The sequence below is a fragment of the Monodon monoceros genome, unplaced genomic scaffold (genome assembly GCF_005190385.1).
Source record: "Monodon monoceros isolate NGI ecotype Baffin Bay Population unplaced genomic scaffold, NGI_Narwhal_1 Super_Scaffold_14, whole genome shotgun sequence".
In the NCBI taxonomy this organism is placed as follows: domain Eukaryota; kingdom Metazoa; phylum Chordata; class Mammalia; order Artiodactyla; family Monodontidae; genus Monodon; species Monodon monoceros.
Genome location: NW_021703770.1, coordinates 51,631,826 through 51,644,376, shown reverse-complemented (window position 1 = coordinate 51,644,376; position 12,551 = coordinate 51,631,826). Strand labels below are relative to the sequence as shown.

Genomic DNA, 12,551 nt, shown 5'->3' with positions numbered 1-12,551 from the left:
TGCCGCGTACGCCCACCCTCCTGGGGAGCCGGCCCGCCGCCAGCCAACCGCGGGGGCGCAGGTGTCACTGCACGAGCGCCCAGGACAGCGCCCGCTGCCCGGTCCCTACCTTAGTCCGCTCCGCGATCCAGCTCGGGCGCGCTTCCCTGGGACGGTTAAATCCGACCCTCCTTAACCGCAGCTTTCCGTCTCCACCCACCACACCGAGAGGCCTCACGTGACCCCCCTTCCAGAAAACAGCTGCTCCCTGCCTCTGCCCGCCTCCGCCCCGGCCACAGGGCGCAGGATCCCGGCGAGGTGGAGGGCGGGGCTGGGCGGGGGCCGCCGCTCCAGGAAGTGACGTCACGCCAAAGGGCGCCGGCCCCCAGAGGCGCAGGCGGGAGTTGTGGGGCTAGGGGTGTTTGGCACCTAGGTTGAAACTAGTTTTGTAGTAAGAATTTTACCTTCTTTTCCACAGCTTTATTTTTATAAGTTGACTTTTGAGAAATGGAGACTACGGTACCTAGTTTGCCCAACAGGTGATGAGAAGACTACAATTCCCGAGAGGCACTGCGGCCAGCATTGGCCCGGGCTTCTGCTCTGCCTCATGGGACTTGTAGTCATCACCAGTTTGGGCTTTTTCTACTAGGTTACAGAATAGTTTCCAGAGTTAACAGCTCTTTAAGGGATGACGGTTGATTCTGAGTGAGAAGATAGAATGCTCCGCTACAGCCTATTCGTCCTACATAATTCAGAACTCCTCATTGGCAGAGAACTCCTGAAATTCTTCAGTGTGTTAGTGGTGGGTTTTTTGTTTGTTTTTTACTATCTCTAGAGCAATTTTATCTCAAATAATATGGTCTTAGGCTTGTTAGACGTGCACATTTAAAGAGCTGAAGATTATCAGGAAAGTCGTTCTTTGATAGTCAAATACTGAAATTCAGACCAGTCTGCAGGTCTGTTTATCATTAGAATTGAGCAATTTGATATAAAAATCATTCCATGATTTCTAAGGCTTTGGAATATTACGAAGACTCGGAAAAATTGATAGTCGTAATTTCAAAATGCACATAGGAAGCTAATCTGGCTTGTGGCATAATAGTGGTTTTGGGTTGATAATATTGCTCTTCCAGTGTGAATGAGACATAAAAAGAGAATTCTGTAGAAACAGTAGACTAAAATATGAGGTAGTTTTCAGGACAGACTTGGGAGTCTTGGCTGTGAGGTGGCAGTTATATCCATGATTTCTGTAAGTTAATAAAGGTATAGAAAGAAAAGAAAAAGGAGCTTTGCAATATTTTCCTCACTTGTGGTCAGGACTGCAGGTGGTAGCAAAAGATACTTTTGATGTGGGAAATCTGATAATCTAATATCAAGGAAGCTGAGGAATATTAAACTTTCAAGAAGTAAAGGCATAGAGATATCCCAGTTAGGAGGAGAAAAAAGATCTAGGAAAAATCATTGGAATTGTCCAAAAAGAACTTCCTTCACTAATTATTGAAAGGAGCATACAGGATATACATACTATATGTAACTTTTATCTTCCAGAATATCTGGTATAGATTAATGTCTAGATTTTACTTTTAGAAAATGAACTGAATATTTCTTAAAAATATTTTTAAAGAGATATAATTGACATATAACATTATATTAGTTTCAAGTGTACAGTGTAATGATTCAATATTTGTATATGTTGTGAAGTGATCATCACAGTAAGTCTAGTTAATATCTGTCACCATACAACTACGATTTTTTTCTAATGTGATAGTTACAATTTTTTTCTCATGTGATGAAGACTTTTAAGACTTACTCTCTTATCAACTTTTAAATATGCAGTATAGTTTCATTAACTATAGTTACCATGCTGTACATTACATCCCCATGGCTGATTTATTTTATAAATGGAAGTTTGTACCTTGTGACCCCCTTCACTCATTTCACCCACACCTCCCACCTCTGCCAACCCCAGTCTGTTCTCTGTATTGATGAGCTTGGTGTTTTGTTTTGTTTTTAATTCTACATATAAGTGAGATTACATGGTATTTGTTTTGTTTTTCCCTGTCTGACTTATTTCACTTAGCATAATGCCTTCAAGGTCCATCCATATTGTCCCAAATGGGAAGATTTCATTTTTTATGGATGCTTAGTGTTCCATTTTGTGTGTGTGTGTGTGTGTGTGTGTATCACATCTTTATCCATTCATTTATAGATGGACACTTAGGTTGTTTCCTTATAATAGCTATGGTAAATAATGCTGCAATGAACTTGGGAGTGCCTTGTATCTTTCTGAATTAGTATTTTGTTTTCATTGGATAAATGCCCAGAAATGGAATTGGTGGATCATATGATAGTTCTATTTTTAAGTTTTTAAGGAGACTCCGTACTGTTTTCCATAGTGGCTGCACCAATTTACCTTCCCACCAACAGTGCAAGAGGGTTCCCTTTTCTCCACATCCTTACCAACACTTGTTATTTCTTGTCTTTTTGATAATAGTCATTCTAACAGGTGTGAGGTGATATCTCATTGTGGTTTTGATTTGCATTTCCCTGGGGATTAGTGATATTGAGCATCTTTTCATGTGCCTGTTGGCCATCTGTATGTCTCCTTTGGAAAAATGTCTGTTTAGATCCTCTATCCATTCTTAATTGGGTTGTTTGCTTTTTTGCTATTGAGTTGTATGAGTTCTTTATATATTTTGGATATTAACCCCTTATCAGATATATTATTTGCAAATATTTTCTCCCATTCATTTTCTTGATGGTTTCTTTTGCTGTGTAGAAGCTTTTTAGTTTGATGTAGTTCTTACTAGTTTATTTTTGCTTTTGTTGCCTTTGCTTTTGGAGTCAGATCCAAAAAATCATCGCCAAGACTGACATCAGGGAGCTTACTGCCCATGTGTTCTTCCAGGAGTTTTATGGTTTCAGGTCTTACAGTCAAGTCTTTAATCCATTTTGAGTTGATTTTGTGTATGGTGTAAGATAGTAGTTTAGTTTCATTCTTTTGCATGTGGCTGTACAGTTTTCTCAACACCATTTATTGAAGAAACTGTCTTTTCCTCATTGTATAATATATTTTGGCCCCTTTGTCAAAAATTAATTGACCACATATACATGGGTTTATTTCTGGCCTCAGGAACATCCTTAATAATTAAGAAAGAATATCCTGTGGTTGTCAGAGTAAAAGTTGTATTATCACAGACAACATCTAATGGCTAATCTCTATGCATGGAATATTTTATTGATAGTTAAGCTTGGATGCCTCTATACAGTGCACACAATCAAACTGAATTGCATACATTTTAATTTGTAAAGTAACAGGTCTTTAATTTCTGCCCTTTCAGTACTTTAATTTTATATAAAAGATATATACCTAGCAGGATGTATTGAGCCCACTCAAGGTACTATTTTATACAATGATATATCGACAGTGGTACTTGGTGGTAGTGGGTTTAAGGGGCAGGGGAGAGGAAAGGTAGAAAAAAACACAACAGAAAAAGTATTGAAATAGGCAGACATCTTTTGAGGTAGCTTCCTAGATCCCAACATTTCCCCCTCCTATGAAGCTTGTCCCTCTTCTACAAGACTGGGGCCCTCGTGGCCGTGTTCATAATATGATACTTTTATAACAAAAGTTTTTTGTCATAGTTGATTGTATCTGAAGAGGATATTTGACCCAGGTTGTGTCCAAATGATGCTCTCTTCTAGAAATTATTTTGAGGGCGGGTGGTGTGGATACAGGCTGGAAGTCACAGGAGCTAAAGTCAGACTAAGGGAAATTCTGTGGTCCATGAAGTCCCACGGCTGAGATCCCTGGAGTTGATCTGGTTCTTCCCCATTCTCCACTTTTCCTTAGAGTTCATGAGTAACTTAGTGTTCTTCCAATAGATTTGCTTTTTACTTAAATCTAGCCAGAGTTGGTTATTTTGCTTATAATCAAGAGTACAACTAATACAGCAAGTTGGAATGAGGCAAACTGAAGGTGCAAAGTAAAAGCTGATAAAATGCAAGCAAGTCCTTCTCAATGATTTATAATAACTAAAAAACATAAAATGACTCTTTTTCAATTATTACTTTGATATATTCATGAATTCCCTAATTCATGTATGCTGTTTTCCATAGGCAGTGTTTCTGTAATCTTAATATTCAGGATCTGTACTCCACCTGCCCTTTATTTTCTCCCTGCCATGAAATTGTAAGAGTTCAGAAAATGAACCACAAGTGATCTGTTCTTAGAGTAACAGGAAGTGACCAAAGTTGTAACAGGGCAGCGTGATAGCCAACTTTATTACAATGAATTTGTGACCAATTTCCTAAATCCAGGGTAGGAATTACATGACAGTTATAATGGGACAAAGAAGAGACTTCAATACTGCTACCATTGATTAGTGATTTTCCACTCATCATATTACATAAGGAAGATTTTGAAAGCATGTGTGGAAATCATACTGGAAATACAACAAAGAGACCAAATTCCTTCACCAAATCACAGTTACAGTCTTAGAACTGAAAGGGACCATAATGGTCATGAAGATAAGCCTCCATTTTAGAGCTAAGACTACTGAGGAAAACAGAAGTGAAAAGTTCTGCCTGTAATCAATCCCAGAGCCAGTGAACTCTTGACTCCCAAACTGGTAAACTTCTTACCATGCATAGTAAGACGCCCTTTTCTGAGCACTTTTGCACTCGTTGTGTCCTAAATATCTTTCACCCTTCCAATAGTGTCTTGCCCCTGGTACATTCTCAGTTAACATTTTTTTTTTTTTTTTTTGGTACGTGGGCCTCTCACTGCTGTGGCCCCTCCCGTTGCAGAGCACAGGCTCCAGACGCGCAGGCCCAGCGGCCATGGCTCACGGGCCCATGGAAAGTCTTCATGTATTTTATTCATGAGGAAGGCCTGCATTGGGCCTTTAAGGATTGCTAGGAGTTGAATACGTAAATGAAGCAGGCAGGGCACCCTAGGCAAAGTCAAAAACTTGAGAAAGGGCATAACAATGTGGGGTGCTGTGGGACACTGAGGAGACCAACCTGATTGGATTGAAGGGCCTTTGGATGTAGCTGGAAATAGAGATATGAGCTCCTACTCATCCCTCAAGTCCATCTCCAATATGATCTCATGAGTAATACCTTCCCGATTTCCTCAGATGGAATTAAGTAAGCACTGCCTCTGTGAGCCCATTGTATTTGTATTTGGTACATGAATGGAGACAATCATCACATTATTTTTGAGTACTTTGTTATGTGTGCAGCCTAAGGGCCAGGATTATATATTGGACATCCATGTGTTGACAGCATTTTATATGATACCTGAATAAGGCAGGTACTTCATGTAAAGTCTCCATAATAACTTTTTTTTATACCTGGCCCATCTTACTTATTCACATTTCCTATAATATCCCTCTAGACTTTTGCATTTTCAATTCCTAGTTTAGAGAATAAAATCCAAATTTTTTGAGTAGGCCCATGAGCCTCTTCATGTAATGACTTTTTTCTCCTTTATGGTCTATTTCCTCCAGATTAATTAATTAGTAAATTAATTAACCAGCTATTTATTGAGTACCTATCACATGCAATGAATCTCAAAGTCCAGCTATATCAATTATTTCCCAGTCTAAGCTTTACATTTTTTTCTCTTGCTAGTATTTCTTGTAGCTTTTGCCTGGAATTCTACTCCTCTCGTCCCATTTCTGAGGCTCAGCTCTAGGTGACCTGCTCTGCAAAGGCTTGTCTGAATCCCTCTTCATCATGTGCCCACAGTCCTCTCTACAAGCTTCTGCTGTGGTCTTGCCCCCACTGGTTAGCCCTATACGACTGCCTTCTTGACTAGAACATGTGATCCTTAAGGCAGAGGACATGTCTTTTTCTTCTCCACTGGCTCGCAGAACCTCTGGCGTATGTTGGGGCTAGACTGAATAAATGAATGAAAATGGGTGACTAAAGTTGTCTTATTGGATCAGCTTGGTGGTTTGAGAGAAACAGACACACATACAAACATTCTCAGTGGAATTTGGTTTCAAAGAGACATTAAAGGGAAATTTGCTCTATGAAACAAAGTGAAACAACTCTGCTTAAAGAGAAAGGATTCCTTCATTTGCTCAGAGAAATTTGTAAATCACTGGACTAGATAGGTCACTTCAGATCTAATGCTTTATGAGTTTATGTGTATCATTTGAAACCTTAAGGAGAGAACCAAACAAGTATCACAACTTGGTTAAGATCTATAAAAGGCATTATGCAGAGCAAAAATAAAATGAAAACCAAAAAAAGCTGAACTACCGAAATTAAACAGACCAATGGATTAGGTTTTATTGTACATTTAAGTCTTTGTCTTAATAAAGTTTGAGATATGCTGCAGCTTCTGGGATAAACACAGAGAAGGAATTCTGGTTTCTGAGGTCCCAGTGCCAGGTTTCAACATCCCAGTGCGCAAGAGATCCTTTCAAAAAAGAAAAAAAAAAAGTTTTCAGGGGAAAAAGTATAGCCTTGGCAGAAGTAGCAAGTGTCTGATCCATCAATACCAGGATTCCTGCTCATCTCCTATGTGGGATATCAGCCTCTTCAGGGAGGGCTTAAATCATCTGGGTTTCCTGTGGTCTTTTGTTTGGATTACTTCCAACTTTTTTCATCTGTAATATGTGACAATAATAGTTCTTCCTCATAGGGTTATTGTGAAAAATAAAAAAATAATGATCTTGCTTGGTAAGTGCTTAGCACAGTGCCTGGCAAAATGAACAATAGCTATTATTATTATCTTGAGTCAACTCGGTAGGTCAACCACTTTAAGAAGATAGACAATAGTAATGTATGTAGATACTTGTTGAATGAATGAATGAACCATGAGCAGAGAACTGCACTATCGATTTTATGTACATTAACTTATTTAACCCTCAAAATAATCCCACGAGTGAGGTACTAGTATCATAATTGATCCTTTACAGATTGAGTCTCTGAAAGGCCAAATAGCTTGTCCTTTATGTATGAAAAGTTATTCTCTGAGAAGTTATCTTGTTCAGAAAGGTTAGGACTCAAGCCCAGTTCTGTCTGTCTCTGAAGCCCAAGCTCAGATTTCTCCTCCGCCATCCCTTCTCTGTCATTGCAGGGGGTAGAACCTAGACCCTCAGAGGGCCATACTTGGCAAGACATAGATTGAAAACAAAGTATTTGGACTTAGTTCCAGGAATTCCTGGGTTCCTCACTTCATGTAACAGTATGATAGCTGGCTCAGGTGATTTCATTTCTTTTTTCTCTTTGACTCTTACCTAGCTCTAGTATAATTCATGCATCCTAGGTTTGGCTCCTAAAATAATTTGTCTTGATACACTGATGTTCTCATGTGCCTGTTCTGTCCTCAGATGCTTTATTGGTATTCTGATTTGCTCTTTGATATTGGTTCTGAGTTCTCACTTCTCTCATCTTCCTTATTGAAAGACTGGGTGGACCAGAATGATTGGGAAGGAATTAACCAGGTGAAGGATGTGTCTGGATGGGAAGCGAGGGGTATAGTTGGGAAAAGGAGTATCCTAGGCAGAAAAGGTATAGAGGATTTTATGTAGAGATTGCTTAATAATGAGAGACAAAGTTGTTTGAATTGAAATAAAGACTTGCAGACAGTTTTAATTTTTATGTGGTATCAAATAGCCTCAACTCTGTGAGGAGCCAGATCTTCCTCTTCATTCAACAAATATTTGTTGCCTGCCTACCATATGTTCCAGTTATTGTTCTAAGCCTCCAGGAATTTATCAGCAAGAACATATGCAAAGCCAACTCTTCTCATGGAGTTCACATTTGGTAAATGTTTATGTGGGGACAGACAATAGACATAACAAGAAATAAGTTTTAAGAATTTACCTAGGTTTGTATTCTTTGAAGACAATAAAATAGAGTAATATGATCAGAGTGGCTGGGGTAGGGGGACCTGCAGCAATTATCCATTGAGGCATCAAATCGGACCTCTCTGAGAATGTGAATGTCTAGAAGAAAACAACTTTGTAGGCATTGGCGGGGGGTGGGGGGCAGAGCATTCTAGGAAAGCTGCTTCGTATGTTCTGTAGGAGGAAAAAGGAAACCAGTCAGCAAAAGCACTCCCTTTTCCTTTTCCTAAGAACTCACTCTAATTCCAGGAAGTAAGATGCCAGATGTTTCTCCAATTGCATATGTGATCCATATGTCCCTGAGACATTGGATGTTAACATTAATACCCAAATCTTGCTAGTTTCAAGCTCCCACTTCATTTTAAGGAGCTCTAGTCTCTTGTAAATTTTTCCTTTTCTACATACCCTTAAACTCCCCAAGAGATATCTTCTGTGCTCCAGGGAATCTGTTTTGGTCATTGCTCCCTGTTACCATTGCTGGCTGAGCTGCTGTCACTGCTTTTGCCACTGATGGAGTCATGCTTGCATTGATAGCTCTGCACTAGCCTTTCCACTAACAGAGTTGAGACATTCAGTGTCACTTGAGTCAAACTCTTACACCACGGATGCAAGCTGGAGATCTTCCAGTAATGCTACCTGCCCCTGCTGGACTGGAGACCCACAGGACGGCAGCCTGCTGCCAATTGAAACGGAGAACTTTCTTTCACTTTTGCTTGAATACTGTACACAGTTTGACAAGCAAGACCTCTGAGTCTTGTTCACCTAGTCCTCTTTTCCCCAGAGAGCACCATACCATGTGGGTGGCTGAGTTGACAGAAGCTCCTGTAACAGTTCTGCAGCAGACCTTATTGGATGCCAACTCTCTGAGTGTCTTTCTGAGTCTGGGGAACTCCAGTCTTATGAATCTGGGTGAGAGGTCAGAGCCCATTTCCCCCTATAAAATTCTAAATTGCTGTATACTTGCTTTCTCAGCCTCCATTGCAGCTAGGGTACAGAACATGCCCTCGGCATTACCAATCAGATGAATCCTTTCCCATGCCGGCTGTGTTGGTCGTCTGAGGTACAGAGTCTAAAGCTCAGTGACAGAAGCATCCTCACAAGACTTGTTTTATGGTTTGATTCTAGGCTTTGTTCCTGGCGGCACTGTCCCCAAGTTTCCTAGAGGTTCTGTGAGCTAGTCAATATCTTTAAAATTTTTCTTTTATCTTAAATTGGACAGAGCCACCTTAGGACTGCTTGCCACATAGGCAAGTGAAGAGAAAGATCAAGAGAAAGGCCAAGAAAAGGGAAGGGTTTAATTTCTGTTCTTGGGGGGAAATATTCTCTTCTTCTCCGCAATTGGCTATGAACAAGGAAGCACAAAGAGTCCTGACTGCCATTGGTCGTCATCTTGCAACTGCAAGGGAATCACTTTGGGATGGAGCTGGTATGAGGATGGCAGAGTGAAGGGGGGTAAGCATTTTGATGACATGATGGTGCCTTTGATTTTACTGTGCCTAGAGTCTGCTCTGCTTCTGGTCTTGAAATTATCTGAGGTAATAAATTTCCTTATTGATAAGCAAGCTTACCTTGGGATTTTCTGTTGTTACTACCTTTACTATTATACAATAAATACAGATAATAATGCCTAGCCTTTACTGAGAATGCAAAACGTTGCAGGCATTTTTTATTCATTCAACAAATACCCATTGAGCTCCTTTAATTGCTATAACCACCCTAAATGTTACAACAACGTACTGTTATGTATGCAGCTGGATATATAGACTTAGACATATGTATATATATGCTTTATAGATATACACATAAGCATGTATATAAATATAGTTATAGGAATGGGTGTAGATATAGATAGACATAAAGATATGCAACTGGCTGATACATGAGTTTTATCACCTATGGCAGCTAAGTACCAAAGATGAGGATATAAGTTGCTAAGTACTCCATGTTCTAAGGATGCAGTACACAGGTAGGTCGAGCCAGCAAACTTCTCCAAAATTCTTATTGAGGGCTGCTAGTTCAGAGAATTATTGAGATGTGCCACCAGCATCACCCAGGTAATATTTGAGAAGGCCTGAAGAGAGAGGATGATGTGCCCTGGAGAATTCAGTGTTTGTGAATACAGTGTTTCTTTCCCATCACAACAGCTAACAGTTTAACCAACAATTTTTCAACCTTATTATCAGAATGGCCAGTTCCTCAGCCTGGGATATGCACAGGACCATGCTTCTCTCATTCAGCTCATTTCACATTTTAATACCAGGTTCTAAATTGATTGGTATGACTTGGGGGTATAAGTAATAGAAAATACGGCTCACACTTGCTGAAACATTAATAATCAAATGTATTGACACAATTACCTGAAAATACAGAGGTAGGATGGATTTTAAGTTGGGTGATCTGATGACTTAATGGTTCTGTTCTGTTTTCTGTAGTGTTAGGCTAAAAAGCCTCACGATGTAGGATGGCTGCCGGTAGTAATGAAGTATATATGTCTCTTCGTTAATTCTTGTGGGAAAAAGAACTTCCATCTGAATATTCCAAGCAGATTCCTGAGATTTATCCTGATTGGACAGTTTAAGTCAGATGCCCAACAATGCAGCAGTGACTGTGGCCAGGGGAATAGAACATGTTTGTTGGCTTAAATCAACCAAGGTCCAGCCCCGAAGTAGGTGACTTTGAATAAGCTTTATGCAAAGAACATGGGTTGCATGGGGGAGGCGGTGTATGTCAGCATAACAATCTGGTTGCTGTTGGGAGGGGAGGATGGAACATGGATGCTGAAAAACAATCAGTAATATTCTCTATGAGGGTAGTTAATGACATAATGAGAGGTGATCAATGATGAGGATATGTGTAAATCCTAAATAAGAGGCAGAAGAACTTGGATGGTGTCCCAATTAATGGGTAAAGATGTATAGCTTTAGAGAAAGGTTGGGATGGTTTTCAAGGATTCTTCCTCAATAAAGATCAGCTTATACTTCCACTGGATCTCTATTGATTTATGGAAAGTCAGGTTAGGTGGTGTCTAGTACAGATTGAGGTCACGTATCTTCCCCTCTAGCGATCCACAGGGAGAAGCACCCACTTCATTGTGGCTGCTGAGTGACGAGAAGTGTTTGCCTGTCACCAACAGTCCAGCTGGAAAAATGGTAAAGCTGACCCCCCAATCCCAGTTTTTCCTTTTCTAGAAGTGAAGAGAACAGAAAAGGAAGGAGCATTTCACTTAGGCCTAGTCCCAAAAGCTGGTTGAACATTCCTACTTGAATGTCCCATCAGTACTTTAAAGTCATTATTTCTTCATTGTCTCCCTTCTCTCTACCCTGATGTTCCCCTCCCGTCTCTACTTTGGTTGGTGACAACATTCCTACCTACTAGATCACCTGAAGCAGAAAACTTAAGAATTGATCCAGATGGGGTTTTTTTGCAGTATGCGGGCCTCTCACTGTTGTGGCCTCTCCCGTTGCGGAGCACAGGCTCCGGACGCACAGGCTCAACAGCCATGGCTCACGGGCCCAGCCGCTCCGCGGCATGTGGGATCTTCCCGGACCGGGGCACGAACCCGCGGCCCCTGCATCGGCAGGCGGACTCTCACCCACTGCACCACCACAGAAGCCCTGTCCTATATTTTTATTTCTCCATTCCTTATACCCTGTCAGAAGCAGTCTCTATCAATTGTTTTTTAAAATATCTTTCAAAACTGTTTTCTCTTCATTTATCACTACAAATACATTCCTTTGGGCATCCGATATATTGCCCTGGACCAATACAGTTGGCTCCACATTGGTATCCTTGACACCAGACTTTCATTCTCCACTTTTGCTACTAGAGTGAGAATTCTGAAACATAGGTCTACATGCATCATAATCCTTTATTATTAAGCATCATTTATGAGATAAAACACAAAACTCTTTAGCCTGGCAGCTGGCACAAAGGACTTTATGATCTGCCCCCTGCCTACCACTCTAATCTCCTCATTCCTGGTTTTCTTTTTCTCCTTTTTAGCCCCTATACTGGATGAAGCACTTGTTGTAAATGTGAAATGCCTCCTCTCCTTGGTCCATGCTGCCGCTTCTCTCTCCTTTGAAAGAGTCCATTCATAAAGCTTACATTTTAAATCCTTCATGTGTTTTTTCATACGTTTCCCAAGCTTAGCTGGCATTTCTTCCTTTGTGCTCCTGTTTGTCCTTAGTGTAAACTTCAGCCTTTATCACACTGTATTGAAATTGTTTTCATATTTGTCACCCCCTTCATTCAGTCAGCCCACGTTTGCTGAGTACCTTGTGTGTGTGAAGCATAATTCCAAGTGCTGGTCATTTAAAGATAAACACTTTATACTTAACAACTTCAGTTAGCAGTTAAGTAGAGATAGGCACTTAAATCAATAAATATGAATGTGTTCTAGACACTAGGATGGATCTCTCAACAGGGTACCTGATCAACATAAAGAAGAGAGAGGCAGTTTTACTTGGAGTTGGGGATTCAGTGTCAGGTTCGGTGGTAGCCACTTTACATGTATTATCTCATTTATTCTTTTCACCAACAGATATTTATTGAACACTTATGGTTGCCATACTCCGACCCAAGAGACACAGTGGTAATAAAATCAGAATTAGTTATTGCCCTCATGGCATTTACAGTATAGTTCAAAGGCAACAGACCAAACAGGTGATTACAATGCAGAGCAGCAAGAACCATAACCCAGTC

At 40.4% G+C, this 12,551-nt stretch overlaps 1 protein-coding gene across 1 annotated transcript in view; it reads right to left on the bottom strand.

Moving 5' to 3' along the window:
- Positions 1–185, bottom strand: part of SNX16 (sorting nexin 16) — a 35,273-nt gene extending 35,088 nt beyond the window's left edge. Inside the window, exon 1 of the mRNA XM_029222463.1 lies at positions 110–185. The gene's annotated coding sequence lies outside the window, so the exon portion shown is untranslated. The remainder of the gene's footprint in view (positions 1–109) is intronic.
- Between the last annotated feature and the right edge of the window lie 12,366 nt (positions 186–12,551).